The sequence below is a fragment of the Suncus etruscus genome, chromosome 13, assembly GCF_024139225.1.
Source record: "Suncus etruscus isolate mSunEtr1 chromosome 13, mSunEtr1.pri.cur, whole genome shotgun sequence".
Lineage (NCBI taxonomy): Eukaryota > Metazoa > Chordata > Mammalia > Eulipotyphla > Soricidae > Suncus > Suncus etruscus.
In genome coordinates this window covers 83,335,864-83,361,874 of record NC_064860.1, presented here as the reverse complement: position 1 = coordinate 83,361,874, position 26,011 = coordinate 83,335,864, and the positions used below count along the sequence as shown (strand labels likewise).

General features: G+C 35.0%; 1 pseudogene; it reads right to left on the bottom strand.

The window, feature by feature from the left end:
- The window catches only part of LOC126025864 (40S ribosomal protein S4-like), a 142,488-nt pseudogene that overhangs the window by 100,022 nt on the left and 16,455 nt on the right, over nt 1–26,011 (bottom strand).

The following is a 26,011-nucleotide window of genomic DNA, read 5'->3' as shown; positions in this document are numbered from 1 at the left end:
TTAGCATCTCACCAGCAGAGAATTCTCAGACCCTAATATTATACCCACGGCTCTCTAAGTTTCAGGCTGAGACTGCACATTTCTGTGCAGATGGGCCTATGCAGTTGAGAAGTAATGTTTGGAAGAGCTAGTCAAGAGAACAGAAAACCACTCTCCTAACTTTCCTCCCATAGCTGTATTTCAGTTAGATTTTTGTCAATCCCTTTTTGTAGACTGTCCACTTCAGAGGTTTTGCATAGTTTCACATTAATTCTATCCTCGGGTTCCACTCTGCTTCTGCAAATCTTCCGTATATATTTAGGAAAACAGCAGCAGACTGTGCTTTCTTCTGAGCTATCTCTTTTCACAAACCGAAGACTGCCCCTTTCTTATTTTTCTGCTTCATTTACTTGGAAATGGGAGGGAAGACAGAAAATTCAGTCCATTTCATTCACACAGAAAATGGCCATTCAGGCTAATTTCCACACATTCTTTATTCTGCAAATTTCAGCCACCTATATTCCTCACACTCTCATCAGTCAGAAGCACCTTTCCACCTCTTAGGGAATATGCTTTCTATAACTTTCATTCCACTTTTTCATGACTTAGAAGCTTCAGCAGCCTTAAATATATATTTACATATATGCATATACCTATATGAGTATATATAAATGGATATATACATATAAATATATATTTACATATATGTATATATCATAGTCAGGAAACTTATAAGAACTATTTAGATCTGGTGTACAAGAAAATTTAGCCACATTGAAATAATTAGGTTTTTTTTTTGTTTGTTTGTTTGCTTTTGGGCCACACCCAGTGACACTCAGGGGTTATTTCTGATTCTGCACGCAGAAATTGCTCCTGACTTGGGGGCCCATATGGGACACTGGGAGATCAAACCACAATCTATCCTAAGCCGCATGCAAGGCAAACAGTCTTATCTCTGCACTACTGCTCCAGCTCCTGAAATGATTAGGACTTATTACTAATTCAGTGCTCAGGGCTCACTCTTCCTGGTAGAGTTTAAGTATCCAGATATGGTGTCAGGAAACAAAAGTCTTTTGCATGCAAGTGCCCACCTGCTGTACTATATCTCAGCTCTTTAGAAATACTTTTAATTGGATCTTAATTATGAATCTCTATATTTATTTCATATATATATAGTGTTAAGATATCTTGAAAACATATGTAAAGCTTTGCCAAAACTTTCAAAGGCCTTAGATTGCTTTTGACAGCCTTAAAAGGAAATCTTCACATTTTTTAATTTGTTTGGGGAAACTACAAACATCTCCTCCACAGTCTTGGCTATTACAAGTTGAAGCTCAGAGTAATCTAAATTCCAAGTTTCTTTCTTCAAACATTCTTACTGTTAATGAATTACACAGGTATTGCACCTTCTGTGCTTTTCCATTCAAAAAGAGGAAAGCTGTTCTTTTCATTTGGAGCAGAGTCTGTGATTACGGACCAACTAATTAACTTGTCGGATATGGAAGAGATGATGCAATTTTCACTTCTAGTTTGTGTATTTTTTTTCTTTTCCATATGGGCAGGGTTGCTGCTTACAAATACTATGACTGCTTCTGGGTGAAAGCTTGTTGGAAGAATTTGTTCAAAATCCATTTCTATACCTATCGTTATGCATCCTTAGCAACAGAGTACATATTTAAAAGCCAATCAAATTAACTTAACAACTTGATTTTCCACATATTCTTACTTGTAAGAAAATATTTAATTTTAGTTTATTTCCCTCCCCTTCTCCATATGGAGTAATGTCCCATCTATGTTTCTGTTTAATGAAACAAATTCATAGACCTGGAGATAGGAAAGCAGTTAGAGGGCAGGATAATCATGAGAACCTTGAGTAGATTCTCAGAACTCTATAATCCCTGATTATTGCTGGGTACAACCATAAAGACCCTTGAGCATCCATGGTCTGACCCTGAGAGCCCAACATGGCTGTCGTTGTTGAGTAATGGCCAGCACCACAGGGTCTAAAGAGCATGTCCTGAACATGGTTTAAGAGCACCAAAAAGGCAAGAAACATGAACTGAGAAGCTCTATAATTTGCTCAAGTAACTTAAGTAGAAAAAAAGAGAGAAAGAGAAGATATCTATTAAATCTTGATCTGATTCTAAAACACACTCTCCTTCTTCATACAGTCCTGGAATTGCAATAGCAGGAGGTTCTTGGCTTACCTGACATCTAATTGCTTCTGGCAGTTACAGCAGAGAAGTTGGCATACAACTGTATGGGGCTATGGTTAAACCTTTTATCAGAATCTGACCATTATATTAGGAATCAACCAGGGTATGTGCAGAAAAGTGATGTCTATGAATGCCAGAATAAAATCATGTCTAATACAGAGAGCCCTCATCATAGTTTTTTCAATTGACTTTTTAATTATAAGGTTCCTCCCAGCCTTCAGTATTTTAGTAAACTATCACTAATGCTTAATGAAGTTAATTATGAAGTATGGAACAGACCCATACCTATGCTTTCTTATGGAAGAATATGTGACAGTCCCAGGAGAAAAAGCAAGAAAATGTTTTGAAACTGTCTTCTATGTTATAAAAATATCTAGTGTTTTCAAAATTAGATAGTACCCTTTTCACTATAGAACCAAATTAAAATTAAACCTACTTAGTAATATTTGGGTTAGAAAAACATGTAGTTATAAATATTTGAACATTTTTCAAAAAATAAGAAAAAGTCAGCAACATGCTCTTTATTCCTGAAAAGGTATATGATAAATATAAATAAACCCATACACTTCATTTTAAAAGGGAATTATATTAATATTAATAAATATAATAAATTGTGGGACCAGAGTGGTAGCACAGCTGTAGAGCATTTGCCTTGCAAGGAACTGACTCAGGACAGATGCGGGTTCAATCCCCAGCATCCCATAAGGTCCCCCAAGCCAGAAGTGATTCTGAGTACAGAGCGAGGAGTTATGCCTGAGAGCTTCTGGGTGTGGCCAGAAACAAAACTAATAAATGTCCTTCCAAGGAATAAAGCATAGGCTATATATATATATATATATACATATATATGTAGGTATACATATATATATATATGACAACTGTAATATATATGTCAAGATCCAAAACTTAGAACCAGAAACCAGGATGTGTTGATTTATTTACAAAATACCTTACTACCTTGGATTCAAGTTCCACTAAATATTTTAGATAATCAATTCATCTTTTGTATGTATATTTTAGAATATTTAAAGAGATGATATAGTAAATGATATATGTAGTAAATGATATAGTAGATGATATATTTTTGATCCCCAGTATAATTGATTTTTGAAAGTTATAGACTCAATCAGAGGAAGTAAAGAAGCCTAATTGGATTGTTAACTGCATATACTATATTGGCAATATTTATTACATCCCCTGCACATTGGGGATATAATACTGCCTTAAGAAACTGCCATAGTGTGCCAAGTCTCCGTCTTGCTAAAGACATGGTTCTGAACCCACTACCTATAATCACTGCAATGCCTAGGTTTCTGCTTTACCACTCCCTCATTTCTCTGTGGAGACACCAATATGACCAAAATTTCAGGGGTACAGCTATTTCATATAATATCAACATATTTTTGGAGTAAGTTCAGGCACCCTTCACCTGCCCTTTTGCACTTGCAAAGAACTTGTAGCTGAAAACATGTCCACAAACACAACAATATCAGAAACAATTATTTCAATTCTTGGACTACACAGCCATGAATACCTTGAATGTGGTCGCATATTAATTATATTTTTGTTTAATACTGCTATACCCGTAGGAAAACAACAATTTGGATACTAATATGCTCCGTATTTTCCGGCGTATAAGACAACTTTTGAAACGAAAAAAAAAAGTCAACCGAAAATCGGGGGTCGTCTTATATGTCGAGTATATCCCGAAAAATGTTTCAATGTGCCGCTAAACGAAAATTGTCTGAACATTGCCACAAAAAGAATTTTCCAACTCGATCCTGCACCAATCACTGCCAGTCTTCTCAGACCACCTCTCTAACTCAGCCAATCCAAGCAGGCTTTTTATGCATGCAAATTAGACAATGTTCTGGACCTGAATCTACACTGTAAAAAGCATACTCAAATTGGCCGGAGTCAGAGAGGAAGTCTATGACAGTATGACCTTTGAACCTTTGCTTGTTGTGATTGGCTCACTGTGGTACATACAGTTGCAGCACAGGAACGTTCTGTCTGATACAGCGAATATAGGCCTAAACCTATGTTTTAACTGCAAAATTAGGGGGTCATCTAATACGCCCAGTCGTCTTATATGCCGGAAAATATGGTAGCTGAAATCACTTAATTTTGATTTCACAATTTTGCTTGTCCACTATAATTCTTTTATTTTTTTCTTTATCTTTTTGTCTTTTTTAAAAATAATTTTACTTTCACTTATCTGGAATCAATGTATTAAAATTAATATGCCAGCTATGTGATACATCGTCATTTAAATTTAAATTAATTTTAAATATAAATTAATAAAAGAAATAAAGATACCCTTTAATAGACAAATAGGTAAAATGTGGCAAATCCAAAGTAAAGATTATACCGCGCAGCACTTCAAAGAAATGACCTACTTAGTAATAAAATTGCATTTAAGGGGTTCATCTAGTATTTAGTTAAGAGATTGAATACAGTCTAAAATAACTGTAAACTGCATGATAGCCACTATACAACATTTTACATTTCTGTAAAAGAAAACGAAGTCTATGCAGATAATAAAAATAATATGTTTACTTTTCAACTTGAACAGTATTGAGAAGTAATCATATGGTATGCAAGAAAATAGAAAAAATCTAATTTGCTATTAACCAACTTCTTTTTTCAATTCTTTCTATTATTCCTATGCAAGTAGATCAGTACCTTTGTCCTTTTAAATTTTTACCTTCCCAGAGCATAGGTTCATAGATATTTTTCATCAAAGTTCTATAATCTAGAATACAAGTTAGAGATAATAAATAGATGTAAGTATTGGGTGGAATTTACATGGTAAGTTATTCTTCTATCCTGAATATGTTTAAATAATACATTAGCTAGTGTAAATATGGACACAATTAATATAATACTCAATCTACCTACACTATTACTTTGGCTTTATTCTCTGCCACTCTTCTACACTGTATCTACTTCACAAATCTGTTTCCCTTGTTATTTCTTTTTTTTTTCTTTTTTTGGTTTTTGAGCCACACCTGTTTGACGCTCAGGGGTTACTCCTGGCTATGCGCTCAGAAATTGCCCCTGGCTTGGGGGGACCATATGGGACTCCGGGGGATCAAAACGTGGTCTGTCCTACGCTAGCACTTGCAAGGCAGACACCTTACCTCTAGCACCACCTTCCTGCCCCCCCCTTGTTATTTCTTAAAATACCAAGTATTACCTCTGTTTAAGGATTTGTACCTGTTTAGACTCTGCACAGGAAATTTTCTAGATTAAGTTACAAAATTTATTTATTTAACTTCTTTATTCTTTAACATCTCAGTGTCATTACAGATAACTGTAAAAATAACACCTGCCCATCATACTCTGGAATTTTATTTATTTGTAATTATATTTTAATCTTGTAACTATACCTAAAATATATGTGTATATACTGTCTTATGTTGTATTTGATGGCACTATGTTGTAAAATCTGAAAGAGTATAAACTTAGATGAATATTTCCCTCACTACATTTTCTCTTCCTGGTTGGCAGTGTGAATGAGCAATTCATACCAACATCCAGTTTATAAGTTCATTTTTATGTACAGAACTAAACTATTTTCTTGTTTATATACTACTTCAACAGCTTTTGGTAAAAGATTAACAATTATATCATTATATTATAACTAATTTTTAGATAAAGTAGATATCATTGAACCAAAGTCTCTACATCTCCCAAATTTCAACAGAACATTCAAATACTTCTTAGATGTCTATGAAGGTAAGTTTTTGTTTTTTTATAAGTTCTTAGCAGGGAAAAGAAATAAATTATAATTCAGAGGAAGTTGTTAATATGTGATTCTTTCCTCTTTAAGGAAATGTTATGTTATTTCTTGTAGCAAAATGAAAATAGACCTGGTGATCTATTTTTTATGGATTTTAGTTTCTCAATTTTATTTCTAAAAAGAAAATTACATCCAAATAAATTAAATAAAAAAAACAGACATAGAGCCAAAGTGGTGGCACAAATGGTAGGGCATTTGCCTTGCATGTGCTAACCTAGGATGGGCCGTGGTTCCATCCCGTGGCTTCCCCAAGCCAGGAGCGATTTCTGAGCACATAGCCAGGAGTAACCTCTGGGCGTCACCGGGTATGGCCCAAAAAAGAAAAAAAAATAGACAAATGAGAGTTACCTATATCATTCTATTACAGTGTGGACTTGAACCAATTACTCACGCTTCCAAATCTTAGCTTATGATAATATTGGGCTAATATTGGAATTCATTAAATGGTTAATAAGAAAAATAGAAATGAAAACAAATAAAAATTGAAATATGCATTAAGTACTTAGAAAGCTATAACTTGTTACAATTTCCTAGAAATTAACTACTGGCATGTTATATCAGTGATGTCTAAGCAGTTGACATCTTGGGTTCTCTGGAGAAGTTTAATAGGACATTAATTCAGAGTAATGCCAAAGAGATATATTTGTTTTGAAATTACAATTTTAACTCTATGTTTTCACTATGGAAACAATTGGAGAATTTTATCTGATGCATAAAAGTACACGATCATTTTTGAACTCTTTAGGCATCTGTTAAATATTTCCTGTAGTCAATTTATTTAAAGAATGGGCTCAGTGGCATATAAATAAAATGTATTATTACTCTTCTAGCTACTTTTCAAATATACTTTTTTGATTTGTCTCCCTCTATCTCAACTTGATATTTCATGCAGAACCTATAATTCTCCTATTTAATTTTATTAATTAAGGTGTTACGTCAATATCCAGGCATTTCATTATTGAATGAGTGTTCAGTGCAAAAATTTGTCTTTCAGACCAGGCAAACAAACAACAGTAAAAGGGTTATTAGTTTTGTCTACTTTTCCTGGGTTGTTATACATTGATTCAGGGGGAATGTGGAAAAAATGGAGAAGAAAAATTGGTGAGAAAAGAATATATACAAATGATAAAGTCTAACCTAACAAGTGTTGTATTTTTGCACTCTGCCCTATGAATATGATAAGCATATGAAGGCAAATCATTCTTTCATGTAATACCCTGAATGTCTTTTCAGAAATCACTGTACTAAAAGCTCTACTGAGAAAGAGTCAATGTCTCTATTCAACTACTTACAACCCCTTTTATACAACCTTCATTTGTCTGTATTCTTATTTCCTCCTTTGGAGAATAAATCATTGAAGGTGGACGGATCTCTTACTTAAGATACTATTTCATCTATTAAAAGTATTCCCAGGTTGTGTCCCTTAAGTAAAATCTACTTCTTTATCTGGAGTATGCAGGCATCCCTTCTTCAGCAAAACCTGAAAATAAATCAGTTCCCAAAAGAGCACAGGTTTCTTACTCTCATCAATATTCCTCTCTGAAGCTACTACATTATATAACACATGACCATTTTGCTGATAGAGGTCAGAGTATAACCACTTCTTTTAGGTGTTGAGAAAAGAAAATCTGTCCTTTAACTGGAAAGAAGGATAAATGCACCAGTTAAATGATTTTGTAAAAAGTATTCCCATTCTCTGGTAGTAAATTGTTCTTTATCTAGCATTAGAAGTGCATGATTTAATTTGGAGGAATACAGGATCATTCCCTACCTTCCTATTTAATGTTATTTAACTTACTCTTTTGTCAGCTTTTATTCAGCTGTTGTGAAATATAAGCTCCCCGAAAGTTTACCATATGTTTCACTTAGCAGTATACAGGGCTACTCCTGACTATCACTCCAGAAGTAAGCCAGGAAGTGCTAGGGGGACCATATGAAATACCAGGAATAGGCTATCTACAAGGCAAACATCCTAACCACTGTACTATCACTAGGTTCCCTCACTTAGCAAAATTTTGGAGAACACATCACCAAGACAAAGGCCAAATGGTTCTTTGTTACCAGTAATTCCATCCTTTTGCTTGCACAACCTGCCTTTTTCCTCTTTTCCACCTTATTTGCCTAAATCTGAATTAATAAACTACTGTGTGTTCTACTACTTGTAATTACAATTTGTAGTAATAGTTTCTTCCTACTTGTTTTGCTCACAATGAAAGTAATATATTGTTTGCTTTTAGCACTTAAGATTACATTATAGAAAATTTATCTCATCAACTTCTCAAGAGAAAAATCTCACTTTTCTTATCTATACACTATTCTATGAACTTAAAAGATCTTGTCAAACATTCTCCTTTGATGGGTTCTCCTTTGATGGGTATCCAATCAGATTTTAGTTCTCATATATCCTACTGGCTCATTTTTCTGTAAATAAATTCACAGCTGAAACAGTGCTAAAAGATATATGTACTTTAAATTTTAATAATTTTTTCATATTTATTTATAAGATACCTATAAAAGGTTATTTGGGAAGGCGTACATGGTGCTGGGGATAATGAAAAGTCTCACATGTGCTAGGCATGTGTTTCAGCATTAAGCAACCTACCAAATCTTGAATGAATAACATTTTCTTTGCTAAATCCTGTTTTAAATTTTGCTTTATCTTGTAGCCTGAAAATAGTGTTATTCATTTTTTTACTATCTTATTAACTTAAAAACATAAGGCTTATGTCATTTTTAAAATATAGTTTTTTCTTAACTAGCAGTAAAGCTGAGCCTATTTTAATATGTTTATCAGTTCTCTGGAATTACACTTAGGTGAACAATCTTTTTATTTACTTTACTCATTTTTCTTTTTTTGGTTTTTGGGCCACACCTGACAGTGCTCAGGGGTTACTCCTGGCACTGTACTGAGAAATTATTCCTGGCAGGGTCAGGAGATTATATGGATTGCCAAGGATCGAACCACAGTCAGTTCCAGGTCAGCTGCATGCAAGGCAAACTTTTGTTTCTTCTTATACTTTTCCGATCAAGAACATTCCAAATTTGTGTATATCTCATTTATACTATAAATATTTTTCAAAAATTATATATTTTATTTAAGATATATTTCAAAGTTACATATTTTTCTAAATATCAATATCTCTATATTTAAATATGTCAATTAAAATAATTTTATATGCTTAATTTCTTTGAATCTTCCTTGAGTTTTCAAGGAACTTGAAGTTCTTGGATTTTTTTCAACATCCCAACAGTTCCTACTCATTGTAATGCTCACATTTTACTTTTTCTGTTGAGAATCATTATCAGAAATGTAATACATTTTTAACCATTGTTAAATAACTTGAATCCTGAGCAAACATAAGTTGATAGACTTTCAGGAAGTATAGCGTGTGTGTGTGTGTGTGTGTGTGTGTGTGTGTGTGTGTGTGTGTGTGTGTAGGGTATCTGAGAAGAAGTGAGATTCACTGAGGCTTAAGGGAATTAGAACCTGATATAAAATTTGCCTTAATTAAAAATATCATAAATTTTAATGAGAAATAATTGGCATTTTATTTGCACCTTTCCCTTTAGTACCATTTAGTTCTAAAGATGTCACTAAGTACTGTAGAACTTTTCTATGAATAAAGCACTGTATGTTGCTCCTTGATATTTAGTACCTTGGGGAAACTAATTCATAGTAAGCAACTTCAAGACAAATAAAACTATTTGGCTCTTAATCACGAGTGATATAAATCTTTATGTCAGTTAATTCTGGGTTCATAAATCTCTACAATGCATATTTATGACATAGAGATACAATTTACCAGTATTGACTTTTTAATTTGATTAGAATGGTAGCTTATAATAGAACACTTTTTTTTTCAATGCCACTTACAAGTATAAACAAAATGGAGGTTTTCAAGTTTGCAGTCTTTTAATATATTAAGTATCAGCCCCACGTTTTTCCTGTTCAGACTAATTGCGTCTTTAATCTGTGATTGCTGACACACATGTGCAGTTGTGAAAGTTAATAAGAAGGAAGATGCTTTTGATACCCAGTTTCATTAAAATGCTTTTAATTGTCTTCACTGCTAAGGCACCATTGTTTTATTTAATGATCTAATAAATAGGGAATTCTACAATAAACCTCAAGTGTTTGAGGTGGTAATGGATAAACATTCAAAGAATAGCATACTAAAGAGACCCACGGCCAAATGGCTTAACTTGAAATGTGCGTAATGTGAAAGGTAGTGGAGATTCATCTCTTTGGAGCGTGCTGTGGTTTGCCTGGCTTAGTTTTTTCAGAACACACATCACAGAAAACTCTCAGAATCCTTGCTTTCAAGTTTTGATCCACTCACACTATCTCATAGCAGACATGCCAACAGAGGCAAGTGCCCTGCAGCTGACTGATATGCTGATGAATTTTTAGAATAGAACAGAGTGAAGCTAAACTTATGCAGTGGCTAAAATAAGAAACCAATTTTACTCTATTATAAAGACAGCAACCCAAATCATTCCCACAAATAATTCAAAATGTTAGGCTGCAATGCTGAAAACACATATTTGTTCTTATTTTTTTTCTGGCTTGCATTTTTTAATGTACATTTCAGTTTCTTTCTCCTATTCACTCAGGACTTCTGGTCTTCTTGTCCTGGAGGTTACAGAACTGTTATTATATCCACACTCACACATGATGCCTCTGTTAAGTTTGGTTCAGCATTTTCATTATAAAACCCATAAGCTTCTAGAACAGACTTATTATAACTGTCTACAAGGGGAAAAATTGCTCCCAGCTGAAACTTTAGTATATATCATACTGAGCTTCAGTCCAAAAGACATTGGTCTTCTTTAACATAAAATAAATTTTCATAGCATTGCTTTTACTTTCTTCATGTCCCTGTCAATATTGTCGCAACAAAAAATAATAATAAAGAAAAGAATGCAAAAAGCCATTTGTCCTAGGGTTTTGTGTATTTTTTTTATTTTCTATAAAGATTTTTCCAGTTTCTTTTACATTTTAAACCTAAAATTAAAGTTATAGGTCTCAATACAATGGTCTGGGTTCCTTTCATGAGGATATTTCTGGCCACTTCCAGGCTGTTGATTTCCAGATATTCTGGTCAATCGGGGACATTGAACTAATATATTTACTTCCCAAAACTCAGAGTAATTGTGACTTAAAATATTAAACATTAGGAACTTCCTAAAACTTATTTTAGAAAATTTAAAACACCAAGTGTATGGTTCAAATTCAATTTCATTTTTGGATAACTATTTAAATTGTAAAGGACATTTTTAATTGCTTTACTATTTGATGGAGAAAAAAAGCACAAACAAATTTATTAAAGAAGAAAGTTAGCTAATGAATATCATTTTCATAGTCACCCTTTATTTAAGTAGTTTGGGGTTTAGGTAAATTATATATTTAATCACTTGAAGTCTGAGAAATTAATTTAGTATCTATTCAAAGTTAAAACAGACCAGTTGAATCAATAGTAATTAAACTCATACTTCTCAGTCGGAAATGCTTCATTACAAGGAGACAGAGTTGCCAGAAATGAACTGCTCATAAATGGCTTAATAGGAGGCCAAGAGCCAGTTGGAAACACTAGAGGCTGTATAATCTCTGATTCCAGGTAGAAACTATTAGATTTTCTGGTTACACCCTGAAATGTATTTTTATTACCATGACTCCCCATGGAATAGATGTTTTGTAGAGGTTGAAGGTGATGCTTTATAGCTCAAGAAGCATTTGTAATTCTGTACCTGCAATACAGCCACTTTCTTCTAGAGACAAGGGACATTGTATCGGTCAATATTATGATTTTACTCTTAACATTTTGAGATAAGAAGTTTTATATTTGTGTCCAACCTCATTCAGAAGCCAGTATACAAGGAGAGGTAATATTAGTATTCTACTTGAATAAACAAGTCTCAACACAGAACATAGACTTGTTGTCTCAAAGACAAGTCTCAACACAGAACATAGACATAGTTAGCATCCTATGGTAAAGTAAGATGTAGGGAGCTGATCTTTCATTCCATAAATAAATTAAGCAGCATAAACAACCATGTATTTATTCAGAGTATGAGATGATATTCGTATCCAAAAACTTTCTTTGAGAACCAATTTCAGACTTAGCAGGTTGCCAAGAGTTGAGAACAGGAACGGTTATACAGAAAATGTAGACTATGATACTTGTGCCCAGAGCAGTTAAAAATCCCATCTATAAACCAACAAAAATGTCACGAGTCTTAAATTAGATAATGTTTTACAGTCATTTTGTAAATACTTAAGCACTATATATGAATAACTGCTAAAATAAAAGTTCACATTCAATGTTTTTATGCAAATTGCTTACCTAAATATAGAACATCAGGTTGACACGCACTGCATAATGTACTACATAATTTACTTTCAAAGATAAATAATGGACTTTGAAGTTGTAATGACTTATCTATGCTAATTTAATAGTTATATAAACTTGGAAGACAATTTTCAACTCTTTGGAGCTTCAGCTTCCTCATCTAGATAGGGGAAAATTAATTTCAACTTCAGACAGATGTTTGAATAATCAAAAGAATTTACCAACTTCCTACTTCCAAATACTCAACACTCTTTCAAATAAAATCAAAACAAGAAGGCATCAGTGCACAATAGTGAAAATGGTTCTTATTCAAAGACACAGCAAGTGTTTGTAAGGACCCAGAGAGAAAGGATCATTTAATTATCAATATTGGTGGAATTGTATGTTATTGCTGATACAGAACTTTTAGTAGAGGTGTTATTCATCACACTAAAGACAGTTGAGCCTTTAACCTAAGGGTCTTGGTGCCTGATAGATGTTTTGGGAACTAGAAATGAATTGCTGGTTTATGCTTAAAAGCAGGGCCTAGGTAATGAGAAAAGAGAGTGAGACTTTGTATACTAGTCTAAATACCCAGAATCTGATATAGTACCAGCTTTCATCTGTTCCCTGTTGAACAGATGATAGTTCCCCAAGAGAAGTTGGTAGAGGCTTTTGGATTGGCCCTCATATTGCCTTCTAATTAGATATCTCTCGATTGGTTTCTTTGGTTTATATGTTAAAAAGATGTTTCCCCATTGCCTTCTCATCTGGCTTTTTCTCCTCTCCTTGGAAGTGGGCTTAGTTTATTCAAATAAAGGCTACTCAGGAGGCCTGGAGGAGAAGCTGCTATCTTGGCTCATGCTTCTAAGGGGTGGAGTGACTGGCTTGTGGGTGAACAGCTTGCGGTGTTAGTTTCTGGCCTGATATTCCTTCCCAACTGTGTGTGGATTATTTCCTGCATTGGAATTTCTGCCAGACCTGTGTATTTTGTCCTACCTAGACAGGAGGCATGGGAATTTCTCTTCCTCTCTGTGGATTGAGGAACACACAACCCACCATTCAACATAGTGTGAAGATAAAGTGGACTTGAGAGAACAATAATTGTGGAAACTACTCTTGAAAAAGAAGCATTGTAAAAGTGTAGGTTAAAAAAATGGTGTGGTTACTTATGGATTTAATTATTGCTTCTAGGAGCTGTCTTTGGCCAAAGAGAGAAACTCAGAGAGCTCAGGAAGATTGCTGCTGCCCCAAAAACTTTAAAAGGAAAAGTGAAGAGTTGTGGGTAAGCACTTAAGATCATAAGTTACTGACTAAGATCCCTGAGAGTATAGACACCAAACATGATTTTTCAGTGTCTGCTACCAGACAAAGCCAAGGAAAGAAGAAAATGCTTGATGATTGTTTCCAAGAAGATTCCATTCCTCTCCCAAAGCTCATCACCTCCTTTTAAAACTGCTTCCATGGTGGGACATGGAGACTCCCCAAAAGGTTCATGAGCTCTACAAGAATAAGGAGGAAGAATAATAGACTAATCCAGGACAGAGCCCCAATAGCTAGTTGCCTGCATGTCAAAGACTAGCCTAGCAGGATTAGGAGGGATGATGCAACCTCCCGTGGGAGACCCCCGACCTGCGGGGGTGTGGAAATGAAGGTTGCTAGTTATTAGTGGGTTCACCCGAGCAGAACCGACCTGTAAAGAAGAACTAGAGAAATTAGTAAGAGAAGCCTTCAAGACAACGCATGCTGTTCAAAAAGGGAAGTTTATTGTTGGGGGATCAGCTTTTAAGGGCTGAGATACGTCAGAAGGTGTTACAAGTTTTCCACCAATCACAGTTACAAGCATTCATTAGCATAAACTGGGGCAGGTAATAGGGAGGGGCAAAGAGGTAGACCTGAGCACGTTTTACTAAAAGGCATAAGATTCAAACAGAGTTCTATAAATTATACTCAACAAGTATAAATAGAACATCAGCTATAATCTTTTTTTTTTTTTTTTGGGCCACACCCTGTGACGCTCAGGGGTTACTCCTGGCTATGCGCTCAGAAGTTGCTCCTGGCTTCTTGGGGGACCATATGGGACGCCGGGGGATCGAACCTCGGTCCATCCTAGGCTAGCGCAGGCAAGGCAGGCACCTTACCTCCAGCGCCACCGCCCGGCCCCAAGCTATAATCTTAATAACGTTTTGCTAACACAAAGGCAAGTTGCTCTATATCTTTCTTTCTGGCTGGATGTATTGGGCTGCTTTGAATTACTTTATTTGTCTATTTCCTTTGTTCTCAAGGCATGGGCGCCTTTGGTCACGTGGGTGACCAGATTAGGAATTACTGAGGTGTCTTTATGTTCTAGGTTTATCAGCTAGGCTCCCCACAGGATGAGTCCCATTTATCAGATAGTTGTAACTAGAAAGCATTATGGACAGCCTTCAAAATTTTTTAGAATAGAAATTCTGTAAGTCCCAGTCATTTCACTTCTGTATACTTACTTACCTGAAGAATATAAAAACACTAAAATGAAAAAATATGTCCCCACCCCTTGTTTATTGCAACATTATTTATAATAGTCAAGTTCTGGAAACAACCAAAGTGCCCATTGACAGATTATTGGGTATAAAAGATGTGTTATATATACCTAATGGACTATTACTCTCTGCTATAAAAATGATGAAAACCTACAATTTGCAACATGGTAGATACATAGAGGATATCTTGCTTGGTGAAATATGACAAAGATAGGATTTCATTCATATGTGTTACAAAGGGAAATCAAGAAAATGATCTAAATCAAACAAAACTAATGGTTAGAGTTTATTAGCAATTACAGAGAGAAGGAAAGAAAATTAATTGAAGGATTAGTTGATTTATCATCAGCTATAGGAAAAAGTGGACTTTTACTGGTCCACTTTCCACTTAATGTTGTACATAGATGTACTTTTTTCATTACAGAAATTTCCCATAATGGTGCAGTAGGCAAGGTGTGTTTGCCTTGTACAAAGTTGACCTGGATCTGAGAGCACCATATTTATTCTATAACATCAGATAGAATCCCAGAGCATCTGAAAAGTGATCCCTGTACAAAGAGTGAGAAGTAAACCCTAAAAGTAGGCTAATCCCTCTAAAAACAAACAAACAAACAAAACACCTTCCCCCGTTGTTACTGAGCTGTCTGGGAGTCACACATGGTTGTGGTGCTCACATCAATTTTTGTTGTGTTTTTGTGCTTCTTGTGTGTTCAAAACACTTTTGTTGTGTTATTTACACATACCTATCTGCAGTGTGCCAAAGATCACACGTTTTGTTGTGACAGCAGGAACCCCAAACTGAAGAACTTCTTGTATCACACTTGGGTATGTGGGCCAGTTCTATAGAAATCAATCTTCACCTCATCAACCTCACAAGTATTCTACAACTAAGCTATCCCCAGACTCTTACATAGAGATTTTCCGTGGTGCATAATTTTTTTTTATTTTTTGGTTTTTGGGCCACACCCGGCGGTGCTCAGGGGTTACTCCTGGCTATCTGCTCAGGAATAGCTCCTGGCAGGCACGGGGGACCATATGGGATGCTGGGATTTGAACCAACCACCTTTGGTCCTGGGATGGCTGCTTGCAAGGCAAACACCACTGTGCTATCCCTCCGTCCTCCTTTCCATGATGCATAACATTTTAAGGCAAATCTTACAATGTATTGTTACTTCAAATTATTTGGATTATATAGATGAGCTTGAATATGACTAGGATTTTATTTTTGTATGCTTAAGGTAAATAGGAAGTGAATACTTAATGAAACTTCTTGAACAAAGTATTAAAGTTCATGATTAAAAAAAAAGAACAGAAGGAGAGGCTAGTAATGCAGGGACCAGCAGTAGCTCAGTAGGAAGCTCAATAGGGTGTTTGCCTTGCATGTGACTGACCCAGGACTGATTGGATTTCAATACCCCAGCAGCATCCTATAAGGTCCCCCAAACCAGGAGCGATTTCTGAGCGCAGAGCCAGGAATAACCCTGAGCATCGCCCAGTGTGGCCCAAAAGAAACAAACAAAAACTAAGAAGGAATCAACTATAAAAGTTTTATTATCTAAATAGATATTTAGACAGAACTAATTGGGGGGGGGTTGGGTTTTTGGGTCATACCTAGTAACACTCAAGGGTTATTCCTGGCTATGAACTCAGAAATCTCTCCTGGCTTTGGGGACCATATAGGACACCAGGGGATCAAACAGCTGTCCATCCTAGGTTAGTTCATGCAAGGCAGATGCCCTATCGCCTTCACCACTACTCTGGACCCTTAATGTTATTTTTGTTTGTTTTTGGTGAGGGACAAAACTTCTTGATATTATAACTTGTTAGGTATTATATACTCCACTGGGAAACTTATATTTCACACTCAGTTTTATTTTTACACAGTCCTGGTGAGAAATTTTCAGTCAAGTCACCTGAAATTTTCAGATTTTCTTATATTAAGCTTCATAAACCCAGGAGTCATGGACCTTTCGTTTCATCTCACAATTGCGAATGATATCAGATCCAAAGTCTTAATAAGTGATCTTCAGATTTCAATCCAGAACAAATGAGATATAGTGAGGTAGAGTAGGCTGATTGCACCTGTGAAATGATAACCTTGCACTTCAATTTACCTCACAGTGCCTTCTCCTTGGGCTTTTTCAATCATTTGATCCTTAATGGGGCTTTTGTGCTGTTTATCACTCGCTATCCCCATCAATTTTCATTGCTCTTTACAGCTTCTTTATCACTTTTTGTTGTCAAGAACATAACTACTTTTGGATCTGATGTTTGCCATAAATTCCTGAAATAGACATCTAGCCCATAAAGAATAGAAATGAATAGGCTAGTTTTAAATGTCACTGGTAGATAGTTCATCTCAGTAGGCGTGATTGTTAATACTTTCACATCTCCCATTCAAAATTGAAATTTTTCCAGTGCCCCAGGCATAATTATTTTCCTCCAAATGACTTGGAAGCCAGTATCACTGCATCCACCTACACATTATATTTGACCAAAACACTGGCATAAAGCAAAAATTACAAAAATCTATTTATGCATGCTCCTCAGCGTTGGCAGATTTGATATCTTAGGAAGTATCTTATTTAGATAAAATAAAATTTGATGGCATTGACAATTATTGACTTCTGCTTTATATTAATGTGCACGGATATTAAAAAAGCGAGGTTTTGTTTCCAAAGGTTAAAAAAAAAGTGACAATGACACTGAAAGTTATATACCATATTTTAGCTGACAGCACAACTTAAGGTTGAGTTATACAACCTTAAAATGAAAAATTTCAATATAAGTACTGACAGTTCTTTACTTATAGGGTAGTGTTTGCCCCTAGAAATATAGCAATATGTTGCTATGAAGAAATGGCTGCTTTTATAAAGGACCTTAAAACCTATCAACTTGTATCTCTTCTTTTTAGACAGTTGTATGTCTCATAAAACTTACTTTCAAGTAAATATACATATATTTGCAAATATATCTGATTTAGTTAGTTATTACATAATTATTGCTTTTGTGAGATTCACTTGTCATTAGCCTCTGAGCACATCTGCAAGGTTCAAAACTAAAAAATTATAAGAGTCTGTCATTATGATTCGAAGTCATGAAAATAAAGCATACTGCCTTCAATCTTATTATCTTAGAAGCTCTACATACCTTCAAACAATTACATTTATCAGAAAGAAATCTAAATTATTTTCAGTATTACTTATAATCTTAGAGACATATAACATTTTATATTTTTATAAATATTGTTATAAATTATATCTTATATTTTACTTAGATTATAAGATATATTTTATATCATATTAAATGAAGTACTGTATAAGTCTTATATACAGTACTATTATGTTTATATTTATTATGTATATATTCTAATAATATGTTGCATAATTTTATACAATTATAAAATATAAAATTATGAGGCCAAAGCGATAGCACAATGGTAGGGCATTTGCCTTGCACATGTCTGATCCGGAACAGACCTTGGTTTGATCCCCAGAGTAATTTTTGAGTGCATAGCCAGTAGTAACCTCTGGCCTCATAAGCAAAAAATATATATATTTATAAAATTATAACATATGTGACATATAACTCTATGTACCATTTACTTCTAAAAATAGCATTTAGCACAAGTATCAAAGTTCAGGCTTTTATAATAGATACAGTTAAATTCTCTAAAAGATCTAAACAGAGTGCTCAGCTTTAAAACATTAATGAATAAAGTTAATAATTTATTATCAAGAATATTTCATATTAGTTTGATACAATATACTGTTTGAATATATAACATGGCTTAAGAATAATAAATAGAAAAGAACTCCAGATATTCTTTTATCTACATTTTTCAAAGTCTCTATGTTCATCCTGAAGAGATTTCAGCTCTGAGTTTCACTTCAGTCTTTTTTATAATTCTGTCATTAAGAAAGATAAACTTCGGCCCGGAGAGATAGCACAGTGGCGTTTGCCTTGCAAGCAGCCAATCCAGGACCAAAGGTGGTTGGTTCAAATCCTGGTGTCCCATATGGTCCCCCATGCCTGCCAGGAGCTATTTCTGAGCAGACAGCCGGGAGTAACCCCTGAACACCGCCGGGTGTGACCCAAAAACCAAAAAAAAAAAAAAAAAAGAAAGATAAACTTCAAGATATGGAAAAATTATAATGGTTAATTCAGTCAATTTGACCTGGAGAGTGCAAAATCATAATCTATGCCATAGACTTTTAATACAATCTGGTGACTAGTAAAATTATCCTATTATTTTGTGTTCTTCTTTTACTAAATATGTAATCAAAATAGATTAAATAGGTTAAAAAGGAAAAATCAATTTAATGACAAGTATGAAGAATTTGCATCAAGAAACTTATTTTCCCTGCCTTAATTTAGGGTATGAAAGGTTTAAAATAAGATTTCACATTATAAGAAGGGAATAGCTTCATTTTTATCTGGAGAGTAAAAGATTAAATTACTCAGGGCTGACAAGTCCAATAATAAACATATTTATGAATAATATTCACTTCAAACAACATTATTCTTGGTCATAAAATAGAGAGCAGAATTTCTTCTCCTATTAGGAAAGGAAGAAAAGAAGACCTGAATAAAAGCTCCTTTATATCCTCTAGGGCAGAGGTTTCCAAACATATTTGACCTAATTTTTTCCTCTTCAGGAAAAAAAATAATAACACAACAACAACCAAGCACCATCCCAGAGAACCTACCTTTGTTAAGCAAAATACAGAAAGCATCCTTGCATTGTATCTGATGCTTCTACTACAACTTTTGTTTCCCCAGGAATTTTCCAGAGCTCCCTAAAAGACACTATTTTTCAAACATTTACTAGCTTTATTACTGCATGTAATTTAAAATAATCTTCTTTCAGAAGTAATGGTAACAGTTTTGCCTGTAGTCCAAAGAGATTCATTGAACTTTCAATTCAAGAACACACTGTGATCTTCAAATCCACTGCTCATCAGGGTCAATCACTTAAGAGATAAAATCATATGTGAGCCTTATTAGCAACATAAACATCATAGAAAACGACAAGATTATATCTTAGAGAACCATCTTGGGTTTGTGGTCATAAGTAATATGAGATAGGAATGAAGAAATAGAAAGGACAGGTTGCAAAATGGTGAGTAGACAGTGACTTTTGAAGAATGCTTTAAATATTAAGGAAGATTTCTGGTAAAATTTTTGGGTGAACCAAGGTAATTGGAAAATTCTTTATATTCTCAATAAAGAGTTTATATTCTCAATGAAGAAGAGTTTGCCATTTCTTTGAGTTCATTTCCCAATACCTTTTGGGTTGATATCAAGATATACTGGAAGCGGCCTCATTAGAGCATAGTAAGAAAAGCCTATCTTACCTTTGGAGAAAAACTGATTCAACAGTTTCATGTAGTAATGGTTTAGGCAATATTCGGACATGTTTCCCAGGGAAAGATTGTAAATTGTGTTTACATTTGTTTGATGATATCAGATTGGAAAATGGAACATAAAATACATATACAATAAAAAAATTCACTCTGATATGCACTTTTATTTTCACTAGTTGAAATCTTTCATCTTCTTGGCATTTTACTCTAATCTTTACAGTCACTAGAGAAAAGCTTGTCAATATTTCCTATTTTTCTTGTTAAAATCCGCCTAGTACACACTAGAACAATCCTGACAAAATGTGTTGAGATCTTGACCACTGGACATTCAAGATCCAAAGGTAGCTTCTCAGGAACAGGGAGCCTGAATGTATTATATCTTGGGAAATATTTATTAACTCCCTGGTTTGACTTTATCGGTTTGTTAAAGAGGAATTCCTCCTTTGTATAAATGCAAAATTATAAGGTACATTTGCAATGGAACCTAGTCAAGTACACTTTGAAGAAAATATTCGTTTGTTTTTCAGATGATGGAAAAAGAGAGGGGCAATTGTGCGATGTAAAATAAAGTATTTTCAAAACAATATTTTTAACGTCACAGATTCAAATTTCCAAAATAACACAAATTCAATGCAAAGTCATATTAAACTTTAAAAGGGACAGATGTGTGCATATGTATAATTTTTTATTATTTGCTAGTAATTTATTAGAATAAAACTCAAGGGCCATGTAATAACTTGAATTTATCTCTAAAGTTATTTGTTTTATATACAATAATATTAAGCACAAAGCACTGAAAACATAGCAATTATATAGACTAGTATGATCTTTACCTCACCTGATCCAAACTTATTCAGTCTGAAAATTAGTTTCTAATTAACAAAATTTTCTGTTCATGATCAAAACCCTTCAGCTTTAAGATATGAATTTCATCACATTTTCTCACTGAGCCTTCAACCCTCATTACCGAACCTGATCTATAAAATCTGCAAGTATGTAGAAGTATGTTGATGTTAGATCAGATTTACATTTTTTCTTCCCTTCTAAAATATTCTTTCGCTTTATCAGTGTCACAGATTCTAACACCTTTTTGACAAGGGACTTGAAGGAAAGTAACAGAACAGATAGATTGTTACAGTAAAAAAAATATAACTAAAGTAATGAATACTCCCTGCAATTGCAGATGTTCATTTAAAAATAGAAACACATTAATTATTAAAAAATCTCTTTAAGGTATTTGCATCTTATTTCTTGGAACAATAATGAATTAAACCAAAAGATGTGGTGGGAAGAAAGAATGTCAAGCTAGCAAAGAAGGGCACAGTTCCTGTGGGATTTTTTTTTTTTTTACCGGACCTCATTTTGCACAACTGGATAGCAAGGGCAACTTCTTCACTCCATTATCTTACAAGTGCAGGAAGCTGTGCATTTCAGCCCCTAGGGTGCTCTTGGTAGGCCTTCCACTTTTACTCTGTTATTTTTGCAAGGAATCCTGCCAAAGATGCTATTATTCTGGTTTACAATAGTTGCTTATCACTGTGAAATTCAGACTGTAGACAAAAGGGATTTATTTTTTCAGTGAGAAAATGGGGAAGCATCATGCTCTTGGACATCTACTTGCTTTTGGACAAGATTTGTTCCAGATTCTCCACTTAGGAAGGACAATTTTTATAAATCTCCATTTCTATTAGTTCTTTCCATTGATTACCTAGTCCTAGTCAGATCTGATAATACGCTAAACCAAAAGCCTATTTCTCTTTATTATTTAAGGCAATATTAATTGTTCCTAAGTAATGGGAATAACAGGAGGTCTATTACTCTATTAGGAGATAATAGGAGATCTATTATCTCTAAGGTCCTGCCCTTGGAGATGCTATTCCAAATAAAATGTTTATTCACAAATTTTGTTTATAAAGTATTGACATCTTAGCAAAGAATAAAATAGGTGGGTTTGGACACTGGGTGATAATGAAAAAGGAGTCTGAGTTTCTAATGTAAGTTAAATAGAAACTGATATCAACTGCAACAAATCACGAGGTGCAGAAACATGGGGTGACAGCTCAAAGGTAGGGAACACATGGTTTGCATTTGGTGATTTCTAATTCAGTACCCTTCACTGGAAATTTTCCTGAGACTATTAGGAGCAAATCCTGACCGCCAACCACCAACCAATGAGGAGCTTCCAATTAAGGCCCAGTGTGGCTAAAAAAAAAGAAAAAGAAAGGCCTGGAGAGATAGCATGGAGGTAAGGCCTTCTGCCTTGCATGCAGAAGGACAGTGGTTAGAATCCCGGAAACACATATGGTCCCCCAGGCCTGCCAGGAGTGCTTTCTGAGACTAGAGTGAAGAGTAACCCATGAGCACTGCCAGGTGTGACCCAAACCCCCCCCCCAAAAAAAAGCTGGATTTATATTATTGTTATTAGTATTATTATTTGGTTTGGGCCATATCTGGCAATGCTTGGAGACATTCCTAACTCTGCACTCAGGGATCACTCCTACCATTGTTCAGGGGAACACATTGAATGCTAACACTAAAACCCAGATCCAAGGCAAGCACTTTCACCATTGAACTATCTTTCCTATCTCTACATAAAAAATGTTTTAACCAGGAACTATTTTTGGTTAGGTGCTGTTGAGAACATAAAGAATGTTTCTATCATCTTACCTTCTCCCAAATACCTGCACAAAGATGATAACACAAAGGCTGAACACTTAAACCTCACAAAATCAACCACAGTGAGATATATTAACTAATCTGTCACCCACTAGACTGCATCTAGCCTTTTGTAAAGTATATTTACAGATTCTTTTTTCTCTTTATTTAAGCATCTTGATTACAAATATGATTGTGATTAGGTTTCAGTCATGTAAAGAATACCCCCTTCACCAGTGAAACATTCCTACCACCAATGTCCAAAATCTCCCTTCATCCCACTCCACCCCCACCTGTACTCTAGGCATCTTTCCAGTTCCTTCATTCATTCATATGGTTATGGTAGTTCTCAGTGTAGTTATTTCTATAATTGCACTCAACACTCTTTGTGGTGAGCTTCATGAAGTGAGCTGGAAGTTCCAGCCCTCCTCTCATTGTCTCAGGATTGTTTCAAAAATGACTCTTATTTTTCTTAAAACCCATAGATGAGTGAGACTATTCTGCATCTAACTCTCTCCCTCTGACTTATTTCACTCAGCATGATAGATTCCATATACATCCATGTATAGGAAAATTTCATGACTTCATCACTCCTGATGGCTACATAATATTCATTGTGTATATGTATCACAGTTTCTTTAGTCATTCATCTGTTGAAGGGCATCTTGGTTGTTTACAGAGCCTGGCTATTGTGAATAGTGCTGTAACAAATATAGGTGTGAGGAAGGGATTCTTGTATTGTATTTTTGTGTTCCTAGGGTATATTCCTAGGAGTGTTATAATTGGGTCAAATGGGAACTCAATTTCCAGTTTTTAAACGAATCTCCATATCTCTATCCATAAAGGTTGAACTAGACCAGTGGTTGGCAACCTTTTTTTTTTCTTTAAACAACTATTACATACATGATTGTGTTTGGGTTTCAATCATGTAGAGAATACCACCCATCAACAGTGCAACATTCCCATCACCAATGTCCCAAATCTCCCTTCTCCCCACCCAAACCCCCCCCCACCCGGTACTCTAGACAGGCTTTCTATTTCCCTTGTACATTCTCATTATTAGGATAGTTCGAAACGTAGTTATTTCTCTAACTAAACTCATCTCTGTTTGCTATGAGCTTCATGCGGTAAGCTGTAACTTACAGTTCTTTTCTCTTTTGTGTCTGAAAGTTATTATTGCAAGAATGTCTTTCATTTTTCTTAAAGCCCATAGATGAGTGAGACCATTCTGAGACTTCCTCACTCTCTGACTTATTTCACTCAGCATAATAGATTCCGTGTACATCCATGTATAGGAAAATTTCATGACTTCATCTCTCCTGACAGCTGCATAATATTCCATTGTGTATATGTACCACAGTTTCTTTAGCCATTCATCTGTTGAAGTGTATCTTGGCTGTTTCCAGAGTCTTGCTATGGTAAATAGTGCTGAAATGAATATAGGTATAAAAAATGGATTTTTGTATTGTATTTTTATGTTCCTAGGGTGTATTCCTAGGAGTGGTATAGCTGGATTATATGGGAGCTCGATTTCCAGTTTTTGGAGGAATCTCCATATTGCTTTCCATAAAGGTTGAACTAGATGGCATTCCTACCAGCAGTGGATAAAAGTTCCTTTCTCTCCACATCCCCGTCATTGTTCTCATTCTTTGTGATGTGTGCCAATCTCTGGGGTGTGAGGTGGTACTTAAGAGTTGTTTTGATTTGTATCTCCCTGATGACTAGTGATGTGAAGCTTTTTTCATGTGTCTTTTGGCCATTTGTATTTCTTCTTTGTCAAAGTGTCTGTCCATTTCTTCTCCCCATTTTTTGATTGGATTAGATGTTTTTTCTTGTAAATTTCTGTCAGTGCCTTGTATATTTTAGAGATTAGCCCCTTGTCTGATGGGTATTGGGTGAACAGTTTCTCCCACTCAGTGGGGGGCTCTTGTATCCTGGGCACTATTTCTTTTGAGGTGCAGAAACTTCTCAGCTTAATATATTCCCATCTGTTAATCCCTGCTTTCACTTGCTTGGAGAGAGCAGTTTCCTCTTTGAAGATGCCTTTAGTCTAAATGCCCTGGAGTGTTTTACCTAAGTATTGTTCTTTATATCTTATGGTTTCGGATCTTTCATCCATTTAGATTTAACGTTCGTCATGATGTTAGCTGGGGGTCTAAGTTCAATTTTTTGCAAGTGGCTAGCCAGTTGTGCCAACACTACTTGTTGAAGACGCTTTCCCTACTCCATTTAGGATTTCCTGCTCCTTTATCAAAATTAGGTGATTGTATGTCTGGGGAAAATTCTCTGAGTATTCAAGCCTATTCCACTGATCTGAGGACTTGTCTTATTCCAATACCATGCTGTTTTGATAACTATTGCTTTGTAGTAAAGTTTAAAGTTGGGGAAAGTAATTCCTCCCATATTCTTTTTCCCAGTGATTTCTTTAGCTATTCTAGGGTGTTTATTGTTTCAAATGAATTTCAAAAGTGCCTGATCCACTTCTTTGAAGAATTTCATGGGTATCTTTACAGGGATCGCATTAAATCTGTACAATGCTTTGGGGAGTATTGCCATTTTAATGATGTTAATCCTGCCAATCCATGAGCAGCTTATGTGATTCCATTTCCATGTGTCCTCTCTTATTTCTCGGACCAGAGTTTTATAGTTTTCTTTGTATAGGTCCTTCACATTTTTAGTCAAGTTGTTTCCAAGATGTTTGAGTTTGTGTGGCACTATTGTGAATGGGGTTGTTTTCTTGATGTCCATTTCTTCTTTATTACTATTGGTGTATAGAAAGGCCACTAATTTTTTTGTGTTAATTTTGTAGCCTGCCACCTTGCTATATGAGTCTATTGTTTCTAGAAGCTTTTTTGTAGAGACTTTAGGGTTTTCTAGGTAGAGTATCATGTCATCTGCAAACAGCGAGAGCTTGATTTTTCATTTCCTATCTGGATTCCCTTGATATCTTTTTCTTGTCTAATCACTATAGCAAGTACTTTCAGTGGTATGTTGAATAGGAGTGGTGAGAGAAGACAGCCTTGTCTTGTGCCAGAATTTAAAGGAAAGGCTTTCAGTTTTTCTCCATTGAGGACAATATTTGCTTCTGGCTTGTGGTAGATGGCCTTAACTATATTGAGAAAGGTTTCTTTCATTCCCA